Raw genomic sequence first — 25,649 nt, forward strand, 5'->3', positions numbered from 1 at the left:
GGTTTCAATATCTAATGGAGACCACTCTATGAAGTTCATTAGTGCAGGAAGAGGCTATGCCATGGCAATATCTGAAGTCACGATAATAAAAAGGATGGACTAGAAAACTTTATGGAGAAAATAAATACATGTTTCTAAGGTACTTTGTACAAATTTAAAATTTTTGATCATTTATACTATAACTCAGGTGGAGGCCACTTTAGATCTTAAGCCCCAAGACTAATGAATATTCAAGAGGGGATTATTGACCCCAAGGTCTCTCAGAAGTGAAGAGAAGCACAGTATCACTTCCATTTTTTTAAGACTCCTGGATTACTGACTACCAAGTGTCGAAAGCAGGTTACAAAAACTGCAATGTATTGTAAATGATTGTATTAAGTTTTTTTAGCCCCTGTTAAGACATTCACAAAAAACCATGGCTGGTGAATAACATAATTTGAGGATAATGTTAGAAGTCCAAATTTATAGCTCTTCAGTAAAAGGAAGCCCATCAAATTGCCCTCTCTTTTCCCCACTGCCAACCCTCCATAGTCTCTAAGTAATACATGTTTAAAACTTTTCAAAATGGATGCTTATAAAAGTTATTTTTTCAGAATTATACACTATTGAGAACAAAAAATCTCAGTTATTTCTATAATATGGAAAATTTTGATGGGGGAAGGGAAGAATGCGTGAAGCGTGTAGAATCATAGGGAAGACAGATAAGAGGAAATATCAAGATAAAGCTTAGCTACTTCAGAGTGAGATCTCTCACATTAGTAAGTTTTCCACTGAAGTGTTTTAAGACTCAGAAGTTGTTACAAATCAGAATAAAATCACAATGTTTATTTAGCAACATTGGGTTGAAATACAGTCACAAGTTGCTCTACAATTTCATTAAACTTTAGTGTATTTTTTTTAGTTTAGTGTGTTTTTAAAGATGTATATAGGAATTAATGGTAAACTAAACCCCTAGTTTTTTTACAATGAAACCTTTAAAAATGGTTTTTCCTCCTTAAGATGTTTTGTTTCAAGTATGTGATCATCACTTAGAACTTTGGTGTGGGAAATAGACATGAAAGACTGAACAGCTGGGTGATTCAGGCTTGCCTGCCTCTGTGACTTGATTCCTGGAAGGAACACTGGAGCAGATGTCAAACTGCAATCAGGGTAGGCAACCAAACCAAGTAATCTTAGCACACTCTTGGCCAAGAATTAGAGTTACAGATCCCCCTCTTACCCATGGGCATTTTTTTTCCCCCAAGAGTGGGCATGGAGTTAGAAACTGACCCAGACCAAGCTCTAAACTCCTATGGTCCTGACTTTAAGTTTACCATAAATCCTTATTTTCCGTGCTCATAGGTTAACATTTAATAGACCATTCTCATTTATGCTTTATAAAGCAGAGTCCAAGCTTGTGATCATCAAATCACAGAAAGGGAACTGACTATATCTGATATTGCCCTTGAACGTGAAAAAGATAATGAGCAGTTTTGCCCCCTTCTCCATGTAGGCAGAAAATGCTTAAACTTTCATTATCTCATCTTTTCTTTTTGTGTGTGTTGATAGTTTATTAGGCATTAATTTAATTTAACTTTTCATTTTTATTTTTTTATAGTTAGGAGCATGGGAAATGGAAACATTTAAGATGACATTTGGTTTATTAAAAACCCACAAAACTAGCAGATGGTTTAGGGAAGTAGCATTAAGAATGCTACTTGAGCCTTAATTCAAGACCATACTTGAAGCTGCATCTGGAAGAAGAGCTATGCCAAGAAAAATGCTTCTGAGTTCAAGACTGTGTTATTCATAAATATTTAAGAAAATAAAAGGAGTGTTCATGAGCATTATATATGAAACCAAATACATATTCCATGGGGAGGAAAATTCTGTAAACTATTTCTAAGTCTGTAGTGTTTATTCATATAACATTATAATAAACCTATCAAGAACAGAATTTTATAATGAACTCAGCCAAAATTTTATAGCTACATTTTTTATCTTGATGATTCTTTGTACAAATGGAAGTCGTCATTTTGTAATAGTCATTGGGATAAATAGTTATTGTGTATTTAAACTCCCTCATTCCAAATTTGGACTCTCTGAGTTTCCTGTCTTTAAATATTTTTCCAACACTTATGATATATCTGATAGTGATTAAAAAAACTGAGTATAATTAATTGGTACCATGTATAGTTGTGATAGCTGGCATCTGGTTACTTTTCCTGTTATTTAATTTACTCTGTTTTGCTATAACCACTCTATTTGTGAAAGTTTTAATGCTATCTGCTCAGTACATGCTAATTTGTTTTTCAGTGAGAAAAAGGCAGAGGCTTCAAAGCAATGTTAATTATAGGTGCCACAAGCATTTCCTAATTAGTTTTACTGGTGTAGAAATAAATCACTTAAAAACCCATGAACTCCTTTTGACATCTATTCTTTTATTTGCAGATGTCAATTTTCTAGAACAAGAACTCACTCCAAATAAAAATTCTGTGTTACATATAACCCATGTAGTTAGCATATTCTTGCTAAATCTACAAACCTGTATCTAAAAGCCAAGTTAGACTTCAGGAGACCCTGGAAGATGCTGAAATGGTCAGGAAATAGGAGAAAGTACTCGCTACGGATACTGCACTGAAGTCAGACCTCTGTGGGCTTTCTAAAAGTCAAGGGACTAAAAAGCTGACAAGGAATGTCTTTCCCACCTGAGTGTTGATGCTCCGGACCTGTAACATGAGGCCTTTCAGCCATTTGTGTAAAATAACAGGGAAGGAAAGAATATAATTTAAACCATTCTCAAATACATAAATTAAATAGCTAATAATTTTATTTAAAAAAATCAAACCTTTCCTTACAGAACATCCAAGAAGAAATCTTGGATAATGGGTTTCCTTTGGTACAGATGGTTCTAGAGTCTACAGTACTGTTTTTTATACTTCCAACATTGTGAGTTTTAGATCTAGGCTTTGGGTGAGAAATTAAATATTTTCCAAATCAAATATATTCTTAATAGTTCAGGAGAATAAACTCAGAAGAGAGTCAAAGACGGTCTTCCTGGGAACCTGGCCATATATCTCTTGCCTGTGTCTTGCTGTGTAAGAGAGAGCATTTAATGCGTTGTGTCTTAAGACCCCAGCCCAAGTTCCACAAGTACAAGCTGTATGAACTTGGCTGGGTCACGGAGGCTCTTTGAGCCTCAATTTCACCATGAGTAAAAAGGGTATGTATGTGAATAATGCTCCTTCCTAGAGTTAATGTATTATGAGAAAGAAATGATATTGTTAAAGTGGCTTGTACTGGGTCAAACCTGGGCTTGAATTCTGACCATACCTCTTACAGGCTTTGTAATTTTGGATAAATTATATAACCCAATAAGGCCTTGTTTTTCACAACTATGAAATGGGATAATAAGAATACAGTGTTTGCTCATTGTTAGAGTAAAAGCTCAATAAATGATTGTTGCTATTATCACTATTATTGTTTTTATTAGAGATCCACAAATACTTCTGTTGTCATCTGGAGATTTAAAATGATGTAATAAAATTTCATTTTGTTTACAGTTCAAACTTAATTCCAATAAGTAGTTAGTTCTACTTGAGAATTTATTACTCCACACACTTTTTTGTAAATGAAAATTACTTTTAAGCTTGAGTATTTGTGTAGAATGAGATTTTTTCTCCCTAAACAGATTTTGTCCCTCCTATATGTAATTTTCAAGCTTTCTGGTACAAGGACCTTGAGAAGGAATGGATGTTCAAGGTCCTTTCATTTGTAGTTTGCCCTAGTTAACAATTTAATTATAATTTTTTGCTGTTGTTGTTGATGGATTTTGTATGAGAAGGGGGGCTTGTATGACTTTATAGATGTGGAGTAAAATTTTTAAAATTTTGAGAGGAAAACATTTGAGGACACTATGAGCTGCTGGTACTTTTTCTAAGGAACATACCTGAGATGCACCAGACATTGCTTATCTCTTACAATCCATTTAGAGAGTCAACCTCAAACCTTTCCTTAGATAATGGGATTAGCACTGTGTTGGGGATGCTGTCCTTAAGGATACAGATTTGTTTCTTAAATGTTACAGATAGTAATCCTATGCTTTCTGACAAGTCTTACAATGTAACTGACAGTCTTAGAATGGAAAATGCAGACCTTGGACCTCTGTCTGCTAGAAAAGGAAATTCAAAAGGCTTTACAGGAAGCATCTGTCTAGAGAAAGTAAAAATTAGTTGTTCCTCATCTTTGTTCAATTACTGTATCAGTGAAGGAAAACCAATGTGATGAGTAACCATAATTTAGATTACAGTGATATATAGATGTTTTTATAAGCTAATCAACTATGCCTGGAACTTTTTCCTGTCAATGTCCTTAATTTTTACTATTTTTTAAGACAAGTATGTTAAGAAATATTTTCAGTTTAAGTATATCTCTTGATAATTTAAAACCTCTGAGCCAGTTAGGCTGGAATTCGTTATAAAAGGAATAAAAGCCAAGAATTGTGTAGTTCTTCTCTTCTTCATCCTCTTTCAACAAGCTATCTCTTTCTTCCCAAGAAGCACAGTAGGGGTGCTGAGTTATTAGGATCCTTGGAAGATAAAACAAGATAAAATTGTAGTTAAATTTGTTTTATGACACATTCCTGGTCATATTCTAATAGTTTATTCCTGTTACTTTTTATTCATAATATTAATAATGACTGAACATTAAAATAAGTAACTATTACTATTTTAAGAAAATGTCTACTCTTCTGTGATTTGAAATATCCCAAGTCTGTTTTCATGAAGCATAATTTTTTATAGCTAAGCATCCAATAAAACATAAAATATGAATTACAATATTTTTTGAAGATCATTGTGATTTTAATATAAAACCACAGGCTAAACTGAGTATTTTAGATTAGAAAAACAAATATTATTGTAGAGTGTATTAGTTTCCTAGGGCTGCTGTAACAAAGTACCAAGAATTGGGTAGCTTAAAACAGCAGGGTTTATTGTCTTACATTTCTGAAGACTAGAAGTCTGAAATTAAGGTGCTGGCCGGGTCATGCTCTCTCTGAAGGCTTTAGGAGAAGATCCTGCCTTGCCTCTTCCCATCTTCTGGTAATTGCTGATAATCCTTGGCATTCCTTGGCTTGTAGATCCATCACTCCATTCTGCTTCTGTTGTTATATAGCATGATCGCTGTGTGTGTCTGTGTCTACATTACCCTCTTCATATAAGGACACCTTTCATTGGGTTGGGCTCCACCTTAATCTAGTATGACCTCATCTTAATGTGATTGCATATTTTAAGATCCTATTTCCAAATAAGGTCACATTCACAGAGTTACCAGAGTTAGGACTTGAACATACCTTTTTGATTGATACAATTCAAACCAGAACATTTGTAAAATTTTACATAGAATTTATTGTAATCCTTTCTTTCGAAAGTCTTCTAAACTCTTTCTATAATGTTCTATTCATTTACCTATTTCCTTGAATATACTATACTGTCTATATATTTACTAGTCTTGATGGCTTTTGATTGTCACTATGAATATTGTTTGTGTCTGTGCTGTAGAGACCACAAGGTACACTCAGCATCAGAGCCCTCAGTTTTCTTATTGGTAAAATGCAACTAGTAATAAACATCTAGGGCAGTGGTGAGGGTTATATGAGATCACATTGTATATAGCAATGTCTGACATATTGAAGGTATACAGTTATATAACATTTTGTTCCCTGGTTCATGATAAATGGAAATGCAAATGCAAGTGTAGGAGGTTTGGATTTGGAGCAGAATACATGCTGTAGTTGTGATCTTGATAACAGTTGTTTGCTTGTTTACTTCTAATTAAAAATTAATGAAAGTCTTATGAAATGACTCTTACCCTAGACTGAAAATACATATAATTACCTGCATTTGTAAATAAGAATTTCCTACCTCACAGAGTTACTTTAGTGACTTAAAGATGTATAACAATTCAAAGAGCTGAGCACATACCAAGCACTCAGTAAAAGTAGGCTATACTAATATACAGATGAGATCCTTCTGATAGAGGGTGCAGTACTACAAATTTTGGCTAAAAATCTTATATGCAAAATGCTTTCTAGGCACTCCAATTCAAGCGAAGCTTTAAACATTTATAGTTAACAGAGTTGCTGATTTTTTAGAATATATCTGAAAGGATATTCTTATCAACAATTCTTATTTTACATCTTTAATATGAACTCTTTCAGTAAAAGTCAAAAATTAGCAAATAGGCTATTTTGGTTCTAGAAAATTGTACTTGTGAGAAATAATTCTGAATTTGTCTTATTTTTTATCCAGATTTACATGGATTGTCTATGTGTGTTACCTTTAGAAATCTTGGAATTTAGAAAGAAGAATTTACTGAGTCCCTCTTTCTGGGAACTGGTATCATACTGGTAGATGGATCAATATTTGTACTAATCTAGCAACATATGTAGATTTCCTTCAATCTACCCATTCTAGATGAATATTTCTGTGTCACCAGGGCTTACGTCAAGCTGGTATGCATTGGTATGACTGTACTGGATGTGTAATGGGAATTTGTTCCTGATTGACCAGAACCTATGTAAGTACCAGTTGTTAAATATTTTAAATATTATTCTTGCTTAGAGCTATTTATATCTATTATCTGTGTCCCCATTTTTTCACTTTAGTTTAACAATTTTTGTGTGTTTCTTTTCTTTGTCTTTTGCTACAGGAAGATTGAAATCTATAGAGTTAGATGGTTTTCTACAGTTGTCTAGATCTGTATGTTTAAAACTGTAGTATCTGCTGGGTTGTGGCTTAACTTATCTCTATATTGTAACAATACTTTTTATGGGGCATGACACCTCACACCACTGAAATGTATTGTTGGGTTGCCTTCATTATTATCTATAGATCTCTCATGGATTTTTTTTTAATTCATTTTATTGAGATATATTCACATACTATGAAGTCATACAAAACAAATCGTACATTCGATTGTTCACAGTATAATTACATAGTTGGGCATTTATCCCCAAAATCAATCCCTGACATCTGCATTACCACACACACAAAAATAACAAGAATAATAATTAAAGTGAAAAAGGGCCATTAAAATAAAAAAGAACACTGGGTGCCTTTGTTTGTTTGTTTGTTTGTTTTTTTCCTTCCCCCATTTTTCTACCCATCTGTCCATAAACTAGACAAAGGGGAGTGTGGTCCATATCTCATGGATTTTTGACATATAGAACTTATAACTGCTAGTCCATTAGTTTCCATATTCTTCCAGCCTCAATCCCTGAATTTCCTCTGGTGAGATGATGAGGCCCTGATTAATAAGATGGATTGGTGGAGGTCTTTGCAGTAATTTGATAAAATTAGAGATCAGATTCACCTTCATAAGGAACATTTAAATCACTGTAGCCAATGAACATCCTGATTTTTTATTTGACACCATCAAATGCCCAACATGTCAAGAGTGTGGCCCATGCTTATACCCCCTGGTAGATTGTCCACGTTTCTGAATAGTGCCTGTCTGAAATTAATTAAGAATAGTATATATGGCAGATTATGTATTTTATGTTTTGAAAAAAAATGGAGTGCTTAATGGAGTCTTGCCAATTTTACAGGAGCAATGCCTTTATCGGGCTTTAGACCTATGACTTTTTCTTTGATTATCTTAGAGTTTTGAAGGAACTCAGAAGCCCACTCTCTCAATTTATAGTCAAGAATATGAAGTTCAGAGTATTTAAGTGATTAGCCCAGGGATGGATAATAGGTTCAACTTCCAGGCCAACTGTCAATTGGGATTTGGGCTGCTTGGAATGTTTTATTTAAGCCATTTATCATTATTGAACTAGAGCGAAGTCACATAGCTAGTTTGTGGCAGATCCCAGGGAGAACCCTGTCTTTTTAAAATGGTCTCATTTTTATTATTTCCAGTCATCTTATAATAATCCTTATAAAAATTTCTTATCTTGAATACATTTTCATAACCTTTTAATCCATTATGCAATCATGAAAAATTAAGATCCTGACTTTATTCTATGCAAAGAAAGTGAAAATTATCCTGTTAAAAATATCATAATTATTCAAATTTGAAAACACAGAAAAGATGTGTGAAAGAGAAATGTGGTTTCATATGGGTGTCTTTTAAGTATGACCCCTCATTATTGAGCTCGTTTTTTTTTTTTTTTTTTTTTAAGAAGAATGCCATCCGCTTTTTTTATGGACACATTTTTACACGGATTAACTCTTTGGGGAATTAGCTTGAATTATTTATAGATAATTGCCAAAACATGCGTACATCCATGTGTGTGGAATAGATGTATGTTTATCCATAGCTAAGAGTAATTGCTTGTATCTTCATGTTATGAATAATGAAGCTGTATTTCATAACAGTTTTTAAACTGAGTGGGTGTAGTTTGTGTATTTCCCTGGCTAACATTGTTGGCACACAGTAAATATCTAATAAAAATGATAACTCTTTCCCCATACTGTATTCACTTTGACTAGAAATAATTTATTCCTATGCAAATGTGGTCCAATTTTTATAATATGTTAAGATGCTGAGTAAATTTCATGGCATTCTGTTGTAGTACTATTTCTTTTTATAGGAAGTGGTCTCTATATTTCTCCCTGTGTCTCTTTCTCTCTCTCTCACTCAGACACACACATGCACACACTAAACCTCTTTCCTCCAGTTATGCACCCTTCCTATGGCTTGCTTCATGTTTTCATCTCACTGCTTGGTAACCAGCACTACCAAAGTTCCACATTCCACTGAAACCCAGAACTTAAGGATGGTCTCAGAGCCATTCCCTTTCCACACAGCAATGATTACTTATAATCTGAAAATTCAGAAATGTAGCTGAAATTTAACAATGATTATAACTTTCCAAACTTTTCAAAATGTACTTATATTTGAGTGCCTACCTTGTGTCTAGCAGTGTGTTGATTATTCCTGTTTTAACAAAGAGGATATTAAAATATTGTTAAAGTTAGCATTCTCTTAAGGCAGGCCTGATATTGCCCATGTACACAGATGGAGCAAGCCCAAGCTAGTCCATTGTAGTTTCAGGGGCTTGCATGTCCCCTTCCTCCAAATAATGTCTTCTTTTCCTTGATTTTTGTATAAGGCCCTTTATTCTGTAATTGGAGACACAGCTTTCCTGCAAGAGTTGGTTGGAGGTATCAGTCACAGGAAACTCTTTCACATGAAAGTACAATAAACTCCACAACCAGTGTACACAACCAACACTAGTTAAGATGGGAAGGCAGGACAGCTTAATAACTAAGAGCAAAGGCTTTGAGTCAGACAGTCCTGGGTTTAAATCTTTTCTTTGAGACATACTGGCATTTTGAAAAAGATAAAGTTACTTCACTTCACATGCCACAATTTCGTCACCTGTAAGATGTAAGTAGTAATGTTTCACCAACTGCATTAGAAGAGAGATTAAAGAAAGATGTATGAAAAAAATTGAGCAATTTGCATGGTATTCAGTCAGTGCCTGAAAACTGTCAGTTCATATAACAACAAAAAAAGCAATGCATTGGGCGGCTGAAGAGGTGTAAGACTATGAATAAATGAGAAGTGGAAGAGGCTAAAGACAGATTTTGTGGACATCATACAATTGCCAGGGTCCTTTCTGTTTACCATTAGTTGGAGAAATTTGGAGGTCTTGCTGATTAGAATAGAGTATCAGTGCATGCAGTACTGCTTTGAATTATTTATAAATATTTTTGTTTTTCTTTGGTGATTTTATAAAGAAGATTTAGTCTCAAAGAATTTATTGATTGAGATTCATTTGCATTAAACCAAAATGTATTAATTGAGGATTTCTGTCCTCAAGGAGCTCTCTTTTAGAAATAACATGGATATATATGAAGCAGTTAAAGTACAAAATTTGTTCCATAAAGGTCATCAATACTACAGGATTGTTACAGAAGGGAAAGAACACATTGTAGGGACCAATTACACCTCCACTCTTTTGTTTCGAGGTGGACAATGAAATAAAATGGCCCAAAAGCGTGTTTGACACAGGACTTAATAAGCACAATCCTGAAACAGCTGCTGTAAAAATCCTAATGTTGCCAGATCTTGTTTGAGAGATTTTTATTTCCTAGAAGAAATTAAGCTTTTTTTTTTTTTTTCCAAGTGTTTTGGCTGGTTAATCCAAATCCTTGAAAAACAGCTAGAGCCTTGGTTTCTTCACATTTCGGTGAGGGGATCCCTGAGGAGGTGATCCCTATCCCTGCCTCAGGGTTCTTCATTCTCTGAGACAGTGGTATAATGGCCAAAATACAATATTTTTATATGTTTATAAAGACAAAATGCAGAGCTACTATAATCTCCTACTTGTTTTAGTGGCAATCTTGATTTCAAATAGAGGAGAATCGAAGGTATATACAGTTGATTTAATTACTGAATGTGTTCTATATGAAGTGGTCCTATTTTTTTATTTTTAAAATTTTAATCAAAGATGGATTTGAAATGCATCCTTTAATGGTGTATTGAAATTAGGTCAAATAAAAGATTTTGTGAATATGTTGGAAATCTCCTGAGTTTAATACCATCTTATGGACACACCATGCATGATTTGACTTGTTTTGTTTTTGATGATTTTAAAATGAGGAGAAAATGTCACTTTTGTTCTTTATAATTTACATAACCTTTTTCTCTTCTTTTTAGAAAATTTAATTTGAACCTGAGTGCTGAACTCAACAGTTTATTTTAATATTATGGTTTACAAGCAGCTCAGGTGTTTATGATGTGAAACTTTTGTTGTTTATTAATTTAACAAATAATTATTGAGGTTCTGTAATATGCTGGGCACTGTGCACGATACCAAAGATACAAAACAAAAACAAGAACGAAACAAAAATCCCTTTTCTCACAGAAATTACAGTTAGAAATTAAACAAAGTGATAGGATATTGATGTCATGGTAGGTGGGGCTAAGTACTTTAAGGCCATAAAGGGGGATTCGTGATGCTAGGAACATGGGGAGGGTTGCAATTATATAAATGGGTTAAGGAAGAACTCACTGAGGAGGGAAAAAAGACCTAAAGGAAGTGAGGGAAGGAACCACATGGCTATGGGATGAGAATGTTCTTGGCAGGAGAAATAGCAAGTACAAAGACCCTCAGTGGGAGCGTGCCTCCGTGCTCAAGGAACAGCAAGGAAGCCACTGGAGGACAGTGAGCAAGAAAAAGTGTGGAGGGAGGAGATCCATGAGGTGTGGTCAGGTAGGGTAGTGTGGCCGGGTTCTGCAGGGCCTTGCACATCCGTGTAAGAGTCAAGCTTTTATTTTGGATGTGAGGAGAAGCCACTGTTGGGGGTGTTATGTAGAGGAGTGATATAAACTGGTTTGCCTTTTAAAAGGGTACTGTGATTGCTGTGCATTGATTGAGAAAAGAGTATACGGTAGCAAGGGCAAAAGCAGGGACACTAGGTGGGAGGCAATTACAATAATTAGGGCATGAGAAGATGGTATCTATCTACCTATTATGTGTTTAATGCTGTTGCATACAATAACATGTTGTATACAGAGACAGGGCATAAGATTCCATTTCTATTTATTTTTCAGTATCTGTATTTTTTCCCCTCTGTAGATCAAGTCTTACATGGAAGGAAGAAATCAGTGACTTGTTTCACATTTTTTTTGTCGTTACAGGTTATAATGTTAATAATGTTACTTTTGCATGTATATGACGTTTTATAGGTTTCAAAGTATTCTTATATATCATTGCCCTGGCAGTAGCCTGCATTTAATGGATGAGAGTTCCAAGGTTTGCTGGAACTGCTCCCTTCTCTTTCCAGAAGCCTGCATATTGGCTTCAGTGAATATGTACAAACCAAACAATAGCCAATAACATTCTATTTGTGGAGGATAAGATTTGGGAATTCTTAAGGAAATTTACTTAGCTGCCAATTCATTAGAGAGTATATTTGTCTTTGGTTGTGGCTGGGTTGCCAAGCTGAAAAAACGTATCATTATTGGAATTGAATCAATTTAAACAGTTTAGAGAAGATTCTTTATAAACAGGAACACTCCTATTTTTCTCCTTTTTGCAAGATTCATATACCTAAAAATAAAATAGAAGAAGTGTACTAAAACTGGGAGAACCTCCCAAATGTGGGAGGAGTTGTAATAAAACATATTTAATTTTTGCTGAGCAGTACTACTAGGTACAGTGTTGCATGTGTATGTCAGAATTATTTCAGGCAAAGATGGTTTTTATATATGGAATTTAAATAATGAAGCTCATAACATTTTACTTTTAGCCTATAAGAAACATTGAATACAATTAAAATATTCAGGTTATGTCAAAGAAAATAGCAAAGGTAACTTTTCTATGTGATATAATTTAAATATTTCAGGATGAGAAATTTTAGAAATTGCTATATGTAATAGTAGGTGGGAAAGCAAGGTATGCATTTTGTATTCAGAAATATATCACATAACAGCTGCTACAGAATTTGAATGAAAAATATCTGAATGGACAAATATACCTTTCTAGTCAAAGGGACTAATATATCACTTGAATTGCATTCTTGAATTGCCATTTGTCTAGGAGATTAAATTTTTGAACATAGCAGTAAAATGCATAAAAGGCAGATTACTAAAGTGATGTTTGTGAAAAAAATTAAGTGCTTAAGACAGGAATTTGAACGTACAGTTCACACAATAATCAATTTCTATCTTGAAAAATGTGATGATTGAAAAGATTAATATTTAATGGTGAAAACCCTACTTACTTAAGATTCAATTATAATATTATTAAAGATGTATTTTTTCCACTTTTCAGTAGAAATAGCAATATGTATAAAATACAGTTGATTTCAGGCTATCAATCTGACAAGCTTTTGCAATATGCAGAACATGTGGTAGACATAGTTTTTTGAAATGTTCATTTTAAATTTTTTGGTAGGGAATGGTTCTGAGCAGCTGTGGGATCGGTACCATTTGTGACACGTGAAGTTCTGTGTTGTTATTTATTCCTGTCCTTTGTTAGGTGCACCACTTCTTTATTTCCTTCTTCTCTTTCTCCTTTTCCTTTCTCCTTTCTCATTTGATTTAGCGCATCTATTCAACAGTATTACCGAGTATATACTATATGCCAGGCATTATTCTAAGGGCTAGACACACAGCTCCCTGCTCTCCTTAAGCTTACAGTCTTGTGAGGAAGGTAGACAACAAAACGACTTGAACAAATAAAAATATTCACCATGAATAGGCCAAGGAAGAGGGTAGTGAGAGTGAGTGGTGCAATATTATATTAGTGGGATGAAGGAAGGCTGCTTAGAGGAGGGAATCTGCAATTCGGGTGATAATGAATGAGCTGTTTCTTCCATCCCTAGGTGCCATTTTTCCTTCTTTCCAGCCCATAGATTCACAAAAGCCTGGCTGCCTTCACAGCTTTCCATCCATCCACAGTTGAAGTCAATGGCATGCAATACCTCTTCTTCCTTTCTCATGCCAGAGATACTGATGCCTACCATGGCTTCTCTTGCATATGCTTCCTATTAAGAATCTGCTAATTATTACCTATTTTAGAATGCTTTCCTGATCTTTCCACCAACTCTCGGGCCCAGAGCTTCTTCCATCCTCTTAGCAGCACACAGCATGTCGTGTTTGCTCCTGTTACATCACTTCTTGCACTGCCTTACGGTATTTGTGCACCTTGCCTTCCCCTCCAAAACACCATTCCCCAACTTTCCTCAATGAAAGCCAAGTAAACAGCTCCCTAAGAGCTAGAATCATTTCTATTCATCTTTGTTTTTCCAGAACCTAGCAGAGTCTGAGGCAAATAAGTTTCAATATCTGTTATATTTTTTCAACCAAATTAAAAAAGTATTTAATATTCTAGTGCTTGTTCTTGTGATAGCTTGAACTCACAAATATACTCTTCTTCTTTCCAATACTTAACAGGTTAAATGAGAGCAAAAAAAATGTTATATAAGTGGTCAATTTAAGTAACAGTGCATTCTTATCAATGAAATAAAATTGTAAAGTAAAAGGTACATTAATTACTAGTTTCCTCTCTTTCACTATTTGTTTTTTTTCTCTGCTAAAGAAAGCAGGTTGCTGAAACACACTTAGAATTAATCAGAAGAACTATTAGAGACATGTAGAAAAACAGCGTTATTATAAATGTACTTTTAGACTGCAAAGTGAAATTAGATAAATCATTTGAAGATATATATTATTCATTATAATGCAATCAATTATATGGCTCACCTTAAATTATAATGAAACACTGAGAAAATACTATGAAAAATTTTATGTGGATGATGGTATCAGGCATTCACAGAAGTTGCTATAGATATTTGTAATTTTTCATGGGAAATTTTCAAACATCTTTTAAAGCAACATTAAAAAGAAAATTACATTTTGAATATTTAGTTGAATAAGCTTTTACTTCTTTTTTCCTTTCTAAGATAGAAAGGAATCGATCATAGTGGGTTCATTCCTACAATTTTAAAAGTTTGCTCTTTCGTATTTGTTAATAAAAAGAAAAAAATAAATATCATCTATTTACAGATTAGCAGTCATTGCCTTCAGATATTATGGCATTGTTCCACTATATCTGGGAAGACATTTTTAAGTCTACATATGATTTCACCATTTTAAGTAATAACAGTGTTAAAGAAAGGCCATTATGATTTTAATATGGATTACTCACAAAAATAGAGTATAAACAACACATACTTAAGTCTATTTTTTAAATAAAAATAGCCACATTTAAACTATTTTTATTTTGTTCCTTCTAAAACATCAATTACTAGACAATAAAAAGATAAATTCAGCTGAATATAATGAAGAAAGGGAAAAAAGATATGATGACTAATAATTTCTTGACTTTTGTTTTCCTCGTATTATAGAAGAGAAACTTATTTAAACTCCTAAGGTTTTAGTTGAATAATTATTCTTATTGTTAAAAGGAGAAATGTTAGCATCATTGTAATTGAGCTCCCAAGGTAGATGCCTGTTTTTGTTTTGTTTTTATTTTATCGTGAGTTCAAAGGGAATAGCTGTTTTCATAATGAGTTTCTTCCCTTGATCAGTAAATACAGATAAGAAGTAGAATTGGAGCTTCTGCTTTGTATATTCTAATCCTTTAGAGACATATATGTGTCATGAATGTCCTTAATTCTTGATTAAGAATTTTGATTAAGAAGGAAGAGTTTTGGGTTTTTCACTGTTAAATATTCTTTAATATGGAGAGATGACAGTGATGGATTAACTAATATGTAATAAACACAGATCATAAGTCTGGAATAATCCTTGAAAAATCACCACCAATTTCCTAAATCTCAGAAGAAGTAGATCTAAGTATTTGAGTTCCTAGAGATCGTTAAAGAAAATTTCATTACTTTCTTTTTGTGAAATATACCATAAATATAGATGCATGCATAAATCTTAGACAGGTTGAAGAATAGCTTTGGGCACCTATGGAACCACCATTCAGGTCAGGAAATAGAACATTACTACTGTGCCAGAAGCCCTCTCCAGGTGAAATTTCATTTACTTTCTCTCAAAACCAGTTCCAACTGTTTTTGAAGTTTATATTCAGAGATCCCTTGTGGAACTGTTGTTTCTTTTGCCCCAAATTCCAGGGATTTATTATTGGAAAGATTTAAACTTCATAGAACCCTCTCTAGGCTAGGGATAGTACTCTTCCTGGTACTTTTGAAATGCATTTAGTGGCTAAATGTAAAAGTATCATTTGGGTGATTGTGTCTATTGATGCATTTGGTGACAAAGGTGTGGCGTGGATCCTTCGTTCTGTCTTTAAAATGCAGAGGCGTAAAATGAAAAGATACAGAGATTTGGGTGGATGGGGTTGAGGAAGGATTCCTGGATCGACATTCAAATCCATCCTCATGTTTCTATAGCAAATCCAGTGGAACTCCAATTATTTGCAGAAATAGCAGCGAAGAAGGCGGCTATTAGGGGGCAATTCTCAATTATTAAGACATCAGACAAATGATTTATCAGTAATATAATCAGGTTTTTCAGAAGAAAAATATTCTACTGCCATTCCTGACTCTACACAAGATGTTTAAATGTATACCCCAGTGCTCTTCCCATAAAACATGTTGTTTTTCTTCATTTTGACAGACACTTCATTGTGTCCAAACTTATTTCTTACGCTGCTTTCTTACATTGGGGCCATTTGTTTGGTTTTGTTTTACTGTATTTTGAATTATTAATCATGGAGTAGATACTTTATTACTTTAAAAGGAGTTATAAACAGCATTGAAATCGTGCTAGCGATGTAGGAACAGATGGGTGCTGGTTTCTTCAGTGTTTCTTATTTTTTCTCCCTGGAGTAGCTGCTGGCAAAGTATAATAATCTGTGAACAGAATTACTGGAATTGAAAGAAAAAAGAAAGGAAAAGCAAATTAGCCATATACCTGTCTAAATACATTTTTCTAAAAAGAGAGAAAAACAAACCATGGTCTTTAAATATATGAATTTAACATAATTTTTATAAAGAATGTAATAAATATGTCCCCATTAGAACTGATATTATAGCTTTCCAATTTCATTCTTTATTTTTATTTTCTTTTGCTGTTCTTGTCCATTTCTATGCTCTGAAGCACATCTGATTAATAGTCATTGCTGCTGGGGCAGAACTGCCATCAGCCCGAGATATGACAGTTCACAAAGAGAAATGTTTTGGCATTCCAAAACACAGAGGGCATTAAATAAGGTGTAAGACAGAGCAGGTCTTTTTTTGTTTTGACCTATAAAACACAGACGCTATTGTAAAAAAAAATTGCTACGCAACATATCTTCAGCCAGCTGCCTTGGAGGATATCAGTCTTCAAAGTTTGCACTGTATTTTATTACTGTATTTCTGTCTCCTCTTCTTTACATTTTGAAAAGAAAATCAAGGGGATTCACTGTACTATATAATCTACTTTGAAACAACTCATCTGGCTTTAGAGGCATCCCTGAATGGAGTGCCACATTTTCTTGTTAGAGTAGGTTCTATAACAGGTTAAAGGGTCATGTGTTTTATTATCACTAGCTAGGGTGGAAAACAAGAATTGATCAGTATTCTCTACTAGTTCTGTCTTACAAACCCTTTCATTTGTTTCCTGTTTTCTCCTTTACTTTTCGTAGTTAAGATCTTTTCTAGTTAGGATCTCTCTCAACCCCCACACAATCCATCCCAAAATCCTGGTGTTTCTACCTTCAAATTTTTCAGAAACCTACCACTTCTTGTTTATATTGACCACTACTTTGGACTGAACCATTTGGATTATGGCAAAATCAATCAATCAGTCAATCAACCAATCAATCAATCAAACAGTAAATAAAACAAACTTACAATTTCCTTGCTTATACACCTTCATCCTCTCCCTTTCCCCCAGTCTGTTTTCAGTAAAGGAGATAAGGGATCCATTTAAAGTGTGAGTCTGATCATGTTATTCCGCTTCTCAGACTCTGCAGTGTCCCCTATTTCACCCCAGATTCAAGCCAAAGTCCTTATAGCATCCTACAAGGTCTACAAATGCATTCCCCATTATCTGCCTGCCCTTCTTTCCAGCTGTCTTGCCCTTTCCCTATTCAGGTCAGCCACACTGGCTTCTTGCAGCTCCTTAGCTCCAGCTCTTCCATCTGCCTGGTGACACCTTCTACAGATACCCACTACACGTGCTCTCTCACCATCTAGGAGTTTTGGTCAACTGTCACTGTTCTAGTTTGCTAATGCTGCGGCATGCAAAACACCAGAGATGGATTGGCTTTTATAAAAAGGAGGTTTATTTGGCTTCACAGTTACAGTCTTAAGGCCATAAAGTGTCCAAGGTAACACATCAGTAATCGGGTACCTTCACTGGAGGATGGCCAATGGCGTCCGGAAAACCTTTGTTAGCTGGGAAGGCATGTGGCTGGCATCTGCTCCAAAGTTCCGGTTTCAGAAATGGCTTTCTCCCAGGATGTTCCTCTCTCGCAAGCTTGCTCCTCTTCAAAACGTCACTCACAGCTGCACTGAGTTCCTTTTCTTTGAGTCAGCTCATTTATATGGCTCCACTGATCAAGGCCCACCCTGAATGGGTGGGGCCATGCCTCCATGGGAATATTTCATCAGAGTCATCACCCACAGCTGGGTGGGGAACATTCCAAGCAAATCTAAACAGCACCAAAATGTCTGCCCCACAAGACTACATCAAAGATAATGGCATTTGGGGGACACAATACATTCAGACTGACACAGTCACCTTCACAGAATTGGAGCTACCTCCACATCTTACTCCAGCACCCCTGGTCTTCATTACTCTGCTTCTCTTTTTCTGTTCTCATAGTAATTATCACCTTGTAGCATATGCTGTTATTAACTTATGTGTGTTTGTTTTCCATTTCCCATTGTAATGTAAGCTCCTTGCGGGCCAGGATCCTTAACTGCTTTGTTCAATTATATATTTTAAGCATGTAGAAATTATTTATGGAATAAATGAATAAATATTTATAAAATAAATGAATTGGTGCATCCCCCGCTTCTTGTTACTGTCTTTCTTCCCAAATATCACAGCTGCCCTGCATCAGCTCTCCCAGATATAGCATCTTAAACCAAATACTAAAACTGAAACTTAGAAAGGGAAAAAAACTTTTATTTTTAAATAATCATAACATTGTTTATCTCTCTGTCTCTGTTCAAAACATATAAATACTTCATTATTTCCCTTTGTTCCAGAAAGAAGTTGCTAAAGAAAGAAACGGAGACATTTTTGACCTAGGTTTAATGTCCTTTTTGATTTCTTTGTGACTGAATATAATTCAGTTCTCCATGAATTTATAGATAAGAGTCAGGTATGAGAATCTCAGGCAAAATGAAGGTTAGTGTCAGATAAAAAATAAAAGATGACAACCTTCCCTATTCCTAGGTTTAGAATTAAAATGTCAGGATTAAAGGAGAAAAGTTTTTAGGAAAAAGTTTGGCATTAAATAATAAACACAAAAATATAAAAATATTGGTTCATGACAATGTTTTTTTAAAAACAACAATAACAACACTGTATGTCATTGCCTAGTTGAAAAGTATTATTATTTGAGCCAGTATATTTAATATTTTAAGTTAGCATTTACATGTTAACATTCAAAGACAGTAAGGATTCTACATAAAAGAATAAAGATCTCATAAATTAATGAAAAAATATAGATCAGCAAAAAATGTAGTGGGTGTTATGGGTTGGGCTAGAATGGGTAGGTGAATTGAAAAAATTTTGCCAAAGGATGCTCTCTGTGATGGTTGGGTTCATGTGTCAACTTGGCCAGGTGATGGTGCCCAGGTGTCTGGTTGAGCAAGCGTTGGCCTATCCATTACTGCAAGGACATTAGTGGCTGGTTAATAAACCAGAAGGCTGGCTTATTAAATTATCAGGTAATTGACTGGATCTGTGGCTGATTACATCAATGAAGGGCACGTCTTCCGTACTGAGATAATTCAACCAGCTGGATTTAATCCAATCAGTTGAAGACTTTTAAGGGAGAAGAGAGAGAATTATTACTTTTTCAGCCAGCCAGCCTTTCCAGGGGAGTTCATCAAAAACCTTCATTGGAGTTGCCAGCTCATTTCCTGCCCTGCAGAATTTGAACTCATGCATACTGCCCTACAGAATTTGCACTTGTGAATCCTGCCCTATGGAATTTGGACTTGTGCATCCTGCCCTATGGAATTTGGACTCTTGCATCCCTGCAGTTGCGTGAAACACTTTTATTATGGAATTTGGACTGATGCATCCCCACGGTTGTGTGAGACACTTTTATAAAATCTCATATTTACAGATATCTCCTGTTGATTATGTTTCCGTAGAGAACCCTAACTAATACAGCTTGGGACCAGGAGTGGGGTGGTTCTAGAGAAAAAGAATCTTAAAATAGGGTTTTACAATTGATTTTCTACTCTGATTAGATTCAAAGGCACTAATGACTCCATTTCCAGTAATCAAGATGGCACTGGCTGTCCATGGCATGAGTTGGCAATGGAGATACACAGACATCACCATTTGATTCTCCTAATCATACTCTTGTATGAGGCAAGGCTCTGGGTGACAGTGTTTTTGACACCTTAACAGAATTTTGTGGAGTTAAGAGGTATAATGATGTTGGCTGCTTGTTTTTAGATACACTGGATAAAGTTATGAGAAAGGGATGAACTGAAGGCTTCAAATTTGAAACGTAAATGCTATATGACAGATTTAAAGGTTTCTATGTGTGTCCTGAAAGAAATCTTATTTTCTGTGGCTACAAATGAGATTTCTGAAAACCAGACCCAGAGTCTCATTGTGCGAGCAGATTTTCAACGTAAATTACAATCTCAACCTTGCAGGGTGTCTGCTGTTAAAGTAAAGGCATTGATTGGAAAAGAATGAGGTCCTGAAAATTGGGATGGGGACATATGGGTTGATAATAATGACAGCAGGGACATTGGAACCCTGGATTCTGCTGAGTCTTTGCTAGATATACCTGTAATGGTTTGCCCTGAGGAAACAGCCCCACCCTGCCCCCTTCCAGTCTGCCCTGAGGAGACAGCTACCCAACCTCGAGCCTGCCTTGAGGAAACAGCTTCCTGACCTCTAGTCTGCCCTGAGGAACCTGCCACCCATCCTCCACCTAAAGAGATTTACCCTTCAGTGCCTCATAAACCTGTAATCACCTCCCCTGAGGAAGCAGCCCTCACTCCTCTGTCTGGAGAGATTAATCATGTTTCACCAGATGATCAGTGGAGGAATGGCTGAGTTCTTCAGCTCAGTTTTGTCCATCTAATTAATCACGGTGTGATTTGTGTTAAAAAGCTCAAAGAAACACAAATGCATTTGATTAGTGAATTGTGATCCCAAATGGTGGGTTGGAGCAAAAATGAATGAAATTTAATAGGCATAGTGTAGGCATATGTATTTAGATTTGGAAAAATAAGTGTATATTTAAAGGATTCTCCTCATTATCTCCAAGAAGATTCAAGGAGTTTTATAGTTGACTTTAAATATTTTAAGGTTGTCATATCAAAGTGTGGTGAGACTTGATTTTCTCCAAGTGTGGGGGAAAAAAAAACTAGCTGAAGTTGGTGAAGGCTGTTAGGAGTACGATTTTAAGGCTCAGCATAGAGAAGAACTTTTAACTGGCGTAGCTCTCTGAAGATGGAGAAGGCTGCCTAATGACGTAGTGACTTCCTTTAGGCGTTCATACAGGCTATAGGATGATTGGTTCTTAAACTAGGGGCCTTCCATTCCCTGGGAGTCTACAACTGATTTATACCCTTCCCCCACCCCAGCCCAACCCGCCCGACACAACCACCAAAAGCTGTATCACAATTATTATTTATTTATGTTTTGGACTAATACATTATGACTATACTGCCATGTAGCCTACAGAGTTTTCAATACATTATCAAACAGTTAAATATCCTCCTAAGAACTCTTTGAGCTAGATAGTATGATGTCCGTTTTATAAATAAGGAAGCAGATTCTGAGTATTTGTGGCTTGCCTAGAATAAAATCCCTGGTGTAACTGGGAGTTTAACCAAGGCCCTTTAACTTTACTTCTGTTTTTACACTTGGAAATTATCAATTAAACTGTCAAAATTGTCATGTTCCTGGGGAAATATTTCAACTGAACTACCTCAAGAAGAAATAGAAAATCTAAAGGTGTATAGCCAGTAAGTAATTAAATTAGTTGTTAAAAACTTTTCCAGCCTAAGCCCACCCGGCAAGTAAACTTACTGCCCTTCCCCCTGCATGGGACATGACTCTTGGGGATGAGCCTGGACTTAGTATTGTGGGACTGAGAAAGTCTTCTTGACCAAAAGGGGGAAGAGAAATGAAACAAAATAGTTTCATTGGCTGAGAGATTTCAAATGGAGTCAAGAAGTCATTCTGGAGGTTATTCTTATGAGTTATATAGATGCCCATTTTTAGTTTTTAGTATATTGGAATAGCTAGAAGGAAATACATGAAACTGTTGAACTGCAACCCAATAGCCCTGATTTTTTTTTTTTTTTTACTTTATTTATCACAAAATTAAAAAAACAATTCAAACAAAACAAAGGAATAAGAAAAAGAACCTAAAATAACTACATTGCTTCCAATATGTTCCTACCATACTCAAGAAAATTTACAAACCATGATTATTCCTGAGCATTCCCATAACATTGAGATTACCCTCAATAGTTTATCTGTTCTTATTAGATTATCGTCCCCCCTTCACTAGTTGATACTTATCTCTAGGTTGCCTTCATTCTACAATATAAAACATCTATTTTTCATTTTTCACGGAGTTCACATTAGTGGTAACATATGATAAGCCTTGATTTTTGAAGATGATTGTATAATTATGTAGCTTACATGGTGTGACTGTGTGATTGTGAAAACCTTGTGGCTCACACTTCTTTATGCAGTGTATGGACAGGTGGGTAGAAAAATGGGAACAAAAATTAAGTGAATAATAGGGGGATGAGGGGGATGGGATGTTTTGGGTATTCTCCTTTACTTGTATTTTTATTCTTATTTCTGTTTTTTTTGGGGGGGGAGTAATGAAAATGTTCAAAAATGCATTTTGATGAACGCACAACTGTATATAGTACTGTGAACAATTGATTGTACACTGGATGATTGTAGGGTATGTGGATATATCTCAATAAAACTGAATTAAAAAAAAATAAACAAAACTTATCCAGCACAAATCCCCAAAGGCCTAAACATTTTAGGAAAGTTCTACAAAACATTTAAACATTCAAGATACAAACAGTTCTAATCAGAGACAACCTGATTCAGAGATTAGAAAAATGTTTGTTTCCCAAGTCATTTTATAAGGTTTACATAACCTTGATCTCAAAACCAGATAGGGAAGTATGAGGGAAAATTTAGGTCAATCTCACTTTTAAAATTAGATGCAAAATTCCTAAATAAAATAACAACCCACATCCAGGCATACATTTAAAACATGTATCATGACCAAGGAAGTTTGATCCAATGAGTTAAAGAATGGCTTAATGTTTGAAAAATCTATTAAGGTAATTCCTCACGGTCATAGATTAAAGGAGAAGAAAATATTATTGTCCTAATGGTTTCACAAAAAGTGTTTGATAAAGTTCAGTGTCGTGTCATAATCAAAACTCTCAGCAAACTAGGATTAGAAAGAAACTTTCTGAACTTGATAAAGAGTTTTTATCTCTCTGATAAAAGACCCAAAGCAAACATCATACCTGATGCTGAAACATTAGCGATATTCCCCTTGCAATTAGAAATGAGACATATGTTTATTCTTATTGCTTCTTTTCACCTTGTGCTAGGGCTCTAGCCAGATCAGTAAAACAAGAAAAATAAAAGTTCAAATATTATATAATTATATATTATATCAAATTAAAATTAGTGTATTGTCTTCTTTAAAACAACACTGATCTGAATTATTTTTCAAGGATGAGGCTTTTAATGGGAAAAATAGATTGACTTTATTTCTTGCTTATGATTTTTATAAATATATTCTTTGTTTCTTTGCAAAATTTTGATATCAGTGGAAAAACACATGTGCAAAACAAGTTCTAGAGAAAATAATTTTTGTCTTTTTATCTTGAAAGCTTTTTCATGTGAAGATACTTCAGTTAAAATTTATTGACTTGGACATAGTGAGTTTTTATAGCAATGATAATTTAAAGAGGAATGTCTGTACAAAAATAGTTCTAATATATTGGGTTCCACACACTGATCTTCCTAGGCATTGGTGGTTTATCATTTGGGATTGGATTCAGCTGCATAAAATGAAACAAATGAAAATAATATCTTCAGTAGGTAGAAATTTATTTCTATCACAAATGAAGGAAATTTGGAGCTACATTGGTATGGCTTTTCCATGTATTAATCAAGGACTGAGGCTCCTTCTAGTTCACCACTCTTCTATTTTTATGGTATAACCGCTATCCTTAGAGCTGTTAAAACTCTGGTAATCACATCTCCCTTTTAGTCAGCATGATAGAAGAAGGAACAAAGAGGGCCACACTACCAAAACTTTGCCACCTGGCTGTATCTATCTGTAAGGGAGTAATGGAGGCTGGGACATGTGGTCCTTTAATTGAGCAGCAGTGTGACCAGCTAAAAATCAGGGTTCTTGTCCTGAAAAAGGAAGGGTAAAATGGATATTGTAAGACTAATGGTCTCTGTTACAGGGGGATACATTCAATTAATAATTAGGTTGTTTTAATTGTTGGAACGTTAGAAGTAACATATTCTTTCTTAATTTTACTTTGTCCTTTCAGTATATGAACAGTGTGGGTCATTGAGTCATTTTTTTTAAAGACAATTTTTTCATTGTGAATGTGAATAGTAAACAAACTAGCATAAAAACAAGAAGCAATACATGTAATAAATTTCATTAAAATTCAGTTACTTAGAGTGATATTGCCTAATTCTTTCAGGCAATTCATGCTAACAAATTGTACTTACCATAATTACTTGGTTAATACCATCTTTTTCCGGATTAAGTATTTTTTATTCGAATTTATTACGACAGTTTTCTTCCACATTTAGAGTAAGAGCACACTGTATTTAGGTATATTCTAGATACCAAAATCAAGCCTTGCTTTGTCTACCTTTTCACCTGCTCACTCCGACACTCCCACAAATGCACGTACATGCACTGTTGTTTCCTGTGCTTTATAGCCAAAGGATCATTATTTCCTCATTATTTTCTAAAACAAACCAAAACTAAGTAATCAGAACATGTGCAGTCTGGTTTCTCTGTCCTTTGAAAATTGAGGCAGTTTTGTTGTTATGTATATAAAGACTTGAAAGAGCTTTAAAAATTGAAAAACAAGGACAGGAATTGTAGTACTTGTAAGTTTAGGGAGTCTTTCCAACCATTCCTCTCAATCCTATTTCATAACTTTACTGAGGGAAATAAATGGAGAGTTGGAAAAATATAGCGCATCCCAAAATGTAGTTAGAAATTTGGTCAGAACCAAAATCTCAGTAGGACTTTTTTTGAACTTGAAAAAAATAGACTCATTAGTATATCTTGAAAAATAATCTGGAATTAATACCAGCCAACAAAGATATTGACCAAAAAAACTAGGGAACTTGAATTATCAGATGTCAAAATGTATTCATTATAAATCTGGCAATGAAAAGAATAGTTAGATCAATGAAACAAAATAAACATCTCAAAAATATGCTTAAATTTATTTAAGTGCATAGCATGTATCAAGACAGTCTGGATAGATGTAATATGGTTAGATGGAAAATTGGATAATTATTTGTGAAAAATAAAAGTCAATTTCTGTTGCATAAAATGTACAGGAATATATTCTGGATGGAATAAAAAGTTATTGACAAAAATGAAACCATGATTCAAGTAATCTCTGGGTAGGAAAGGACTTAAAAATGGAAGACAAAGAAAAAATTGATAATTTGATTTCATTATAAACATAGAACGTAAATTTATGTATGTGTATATCCACATATATGTAAGTGCATAGAAAAGAGACTGAAGAATACATGCAAAATTGTTAATAGAAGTTACTTTTGTTTAAGATTGTTATAGGATACAGTGTGAGGTGGTGAGTCTTTTGCAGTATACTTCCAAATAGTTGTTGTATTTTGAGTCTTAAACAATAACAATGTAATGAATTAATGCATTACTTATTGAATCAAAAAAATTAGGAATATGCAGAGAAAAAATTAAT

General features: G+C 34.6%; 1 protein-coding gene across 2 annotated transcripts in view; it reads left to right on the forward strand.

Moving 5' to 3' along the window:
• PAM (peptidylglycine alpha-amidating monooxygenase) overlaps positions 1-25,649 on the forward strand; it is a 306,111-nt gene that overhangs the window by 67,445 nt on the left and 213,017 nt on the right. Inside the window, exon 1 of one of the 2 annotated variants that reach the window (XM_037801762.1) lies at positions 6,499-6,558. The exons of the other annotated variant lie outside the window; for it this stretch is intronic. The gene's annotated coding sequence lies outside the window, so the exon portion shown is untranslated. Of the gene's footprint in view, positions 1-6,498; positions 6,559-25,649 lie in introns of those variants that run through there. 2 annotated transcript variants of the gene reach the window in all.

The sequence above is a fragment of the Choloepus didactylus genome, chromosome 13 (assembly GCF_015220235.1).
Source record: "Choloepus didactylus isolate mChoDid1 chromosome 13, mChoDid1.pri, whole genome shotgun sequence".
Taxonomy (NCBI): Eukaryota; Metazoa; Chordata; class Mammalia; order Pilosa; family Megalonychidae; genus Choloepus; species Choloepus didactylus.